This window comes from Arachis hypogaea, chromosome 19, assembly GCF_003086295.3.
Source record: "Arachis hypogaea cultivar Tifrunner chromosome 19, arahy.Tifrunner.gnm2.J5K5, whole genome shotgun sequence".
Taxonomy (NCBI): Eukaryota; Viridiplantae; Streptophyta; class Magnoliopsida; order Fabales; family Fabaceae; genus Arachis; species Arachis hypogaea.
Genome location: NC_092054.1, coordinates 120,437,677 through 120,441,392, shown reverse-complemented (window position 1 = coordinate 120,441,392; position 3,716 = coordinate 120,437,677). Strand labels below are relative to the sequence as shown.

The following is a 3,716-nucleotide window of genomic DNA, read 5'->3' as shown; positions in this document are numbered from 1 at the left end:
TCTTGTGTCTTTTTTTCAAAAAATTTTGAAAAATAGTGTCTTTTGTTTGAGTCTAGTGTCAAATCTTAAGTTTGGTATCTATTGTGTGTTCTTTAATTGCTTTGAATTTTTTGAGTTTGTTATTGGTGTTCTTAGTCTTTAATTGTTCTTATTTTTCTTCTTGTTTTGATCTTTAAAATTTTTAAGTTTGGTGTCTTTGGGTGTTTTTCTTTCAAATTTTCGAAACTTAGTGTCTTTAGATCTAAAAATTTTAAGTTTGGTATCATTTAGTTGTTTTTCTCTTTCTTCATTAATTTAAAAAAAATCAAAAAAATATTTTTTCTATCATTTTTATCTTAATTTTTGAAAATATCAAAAAGATTTCAAATTTTAATTTCAAAATTACTAACTTACCTTATCTTGATTTCAAATCTTTTCAAAAATCATACTTTTTCAAATTACTATCTTATCTTTTTATCTTTCTTTAAAATTCAAAAATCTTATCTTATTTCAAATTCAAATTTGAAAATTCAATTTCAAAATTTAAAATTTAAAATTTAAAATTTAAAATTTAAAATTTAAAATTTCAAAAACAAATCTTTTTCAAAAATCAAATTTCAAATCTTATCTCTCTTTTAAATCTTTTTCAAATCTTTTCAAATTCTTATCTTATCTTTCCTAATTAGAAAATTTTAAAATTAAATCTTTTTCAAATCTTTTCAACCTCTATCTTATCTTTTCAAATTTTAAATTTTAAATTAAAATCTTTTCTAATCTTCTATCTTATCTTGTTTTCAAATATTTCTTAATTAGTTACTTGTTTTCTCTTTCTTGTTTTTCAAAACTTCCTAACTTATTCTTCTCTCTTCTAATTTTCAAAAATATCTTCTCTATTTCTCTCTCTTTTTTTTCGAAGTTCATTATTTAATTTTCAAATATTTTCAGTTAATTAGCTTTAATTTTTGAATTTAATTAATAAATAAAAGGACCATAAAAGAACCTCTCTTTAATCTTGATCCTGAATCTAAGAAGACCATAAAGAAGCGGTTACAACAAGCTAATGCACAACACTTCGAAGGAAATCTTACAAAGATTTTTGAACAAGAAGCTAAAAGCATGGCAGCCGAGCCTAATAATGGAGTTGATGCAAGAAAGGTTCTTGGTGACTACACCATACCAACTTCTTATTTCTATGGAAGAAGTATCTCTATACCTGCCATTAGAGCAAACAACTTGAGCTTAAGCCTCAATTAGTCTCTCTAATGCAATAGAATTGCAAGTTCCATGGACTTCTACTGGAAGATCCACATCAGTTTCTATATGAATTCTTGCAAATCTGTGACACTGTTAAGACCAATGGAGTGGATCCTGAGGTCTACAGACTTATGCTCTTTCCCTTTGCGGTCAGAGACAGAGCTAGGATATGGTTGGACGCACAACCTAAGGAAAGCCTAGACTCTTGGGAAAAATTGGTCAATGCCTTCTTGGCCAAGTTCTTTTCACCTCAGAAGATGAGCAAAATCAGACTAGAAGTTCTTACCTTCAAACAAAAAAAAAGTGAATCCCTCTATGAAGCTTGGGAAAGATACAAGCAACTGATCAGGAGATGTCCTTCTGACATGCTCTCAGAATAGTCTATCTTAGGCATATTCTATGATGGTCTCTCTGAGATGTCCAAAATATCATTGGACAGCTCTGCAGGTGGATCACTCCACTTGAAGAAAATGCTTGTAGAAGCAAGATAACTCATTGAGATGGTTGCAAACAACCAATTCATGTACACTTCTGAGAGAAACCCTGTAAATAATGGGGCACCTTAGAAGAAAGGAGTTCTTGAAGTAGACACTCTGAATGCCATATTGTCTCAGAACAAGATCTTGACCCAACAGGTCAATATGATCTCTCAGCATTTGACTGGAATGCAAGCTACAACTGGCAGCACTCAAAAAGCTTCCTCTAAAGGAGAAGCTTATGATCCTGAACAATCCATGATGGAGGAGGTGAACAACATAGGGAAACCCAATGGAAACACCTACAACCCCTCATGGAGGAATTATCCAAACCTTTCATGGAAGGATCAACAGAAGCCTCAGCAAGGCTTCAATAATAATCAAGGTGGAAGAACCCAGAATAGGTTCAACAACAGGCCACCATTCCCGTCTTCTTAGGAACATATGGAGACTTCTTGGTAGAGCCTTTCTGACTTAGTCACTATAGTCTCCAACCTCTATAAGACCACTCATAGTTTTTAACTGGAAAAAGGTCCTCTATTAGAACTTTGGAGGTACAAGTTGGTCCATTGAATAAGAGAATCCTTGAGATTCCTCCTAACACTCTTTCTAGTAACACTGAAGTAAACCCAAGAGAAGAGTGCAAGGCCATCACTACTAAAACTGAGGCCGAATCTGAAGGGAGTAATTTGGCGTTAAACGCTAATAATGTGATCCCTAATGGGTCTTCAACGCCCAATGATATGCCATCATTGGTGTTGAACGCCAGTAAGGAAGCCCTTACTGGGCGTTTAACGCCCAATGCTACACCTTTAATGGCGTTAAGGAGTACTTTACTGGGCGTTTAATGCCCAAACTGGCACAAGAGCTGGCGTTGAACGCCAGTAAGGAGAACCTTATTGGGCGTTCAACGTCCAAATTGGCAGTGAGGCTGGCGTTGAACGCCAGTGAAGATGTCCCTACTGAGCGTTCAATGCCCAAAAAGCCACCAGAGATGGAGTTGAACGCCAGTAAGGGTGTTCCTACTGAGCGTTCAACACCCACTGAGGAAGTCTCTATCCAAGAATTAAAGGAAGCCAAGGCTCATGTAGAGACCGTAAGGATCCCCTTGCAAGCACTCTTGCAATTCATGAGTTCTGATAAATACTCATCCTCTGATGAGGATGAGGAAACTAGGGAAGAGCAAGTTGCTTGGTACCTAGGAGCTCTCATGAAGCTAAACGCTAAGTTATTTGGAGTAAAGACATTGGAGGAGGAACCTCCAGTGCTTACCAAAGAACTCAATGCTTTGGTTCAGCAGAAGCTAACTAAAAAGCTTTCGGATCCCGAACGCTTCCTAATTCCTTGCACTATAGGCACTAATGAGCGGATATTTTATACACTTTTTGGCATCACTTTCATATAGTTTTTAGTAGTTTTTGTTTAGTTTTTATTAAGTTTTTACAGGTTTTAGTGTTAAATTCACATTTTTGGATTCTACTATGAGTTTTTGTGTTTTGTACAATTTCAGGTATTTTCTGGCTAAAATTGAGAAGCTGGAGCAGAAGTCTAATTCAGAGACAGAGAAAGCACCGCAGATGCTGTCCGGATCTGACCTGCCTACATTCGAAAGAGCTTTTCTAGAGTTACAGAAGTCCAAATAGAGCGATCTCAACGGCTATGGAAAGCTGACTTCTAGATCTTTCCAGGAATATATAATAGTTTATACTTTACTTCGGATTAGAAGGCCCAAAACTGGCTCCAACGCCAGCTATCTGCCCCCTTCCAGGCGTCCAGCGCCCAAAGAGCAAAGACCAATGTAAAAACGCCCAAAGAGGACCCCCTAGCTAGCGTTCCACACCCAAGAGACCTCATAGCACGTGGATCTCATCAAAGCTCAGCCCAAACACTCACCAAGTGGGCCTCAGAAGTGGATTTTAGCACTAAAAAGACTATTTTACCCTTACTAGTCATTTGTTTAGTATTTAAGGGATTTTATTTTTGTAATTCAGAGATTTTCAATTCCTT

At 36.0% G+C, this 3,716-nt stretch overlaps 1 non-coding gene across 1 annotated transcript; it reads right to left on the bottom strand.

Annotated features, from left to right (window-relative positions):
- Positions 1-1,496: 1,496 nt before the first annotated feature.
- On the bottom strand, positions 1,497-1,605 carry LOC112780940 (small nucleolar RNA R71). The gene has a single exon (XR_003191746.1). It is a non-coding gene; the product is annotated as a small nucleolar RNA R71 (small nucleolar RNA).
- Between the last annotated feature and the right edge of the window lie 2,111 nt (positions 1,606-3,716).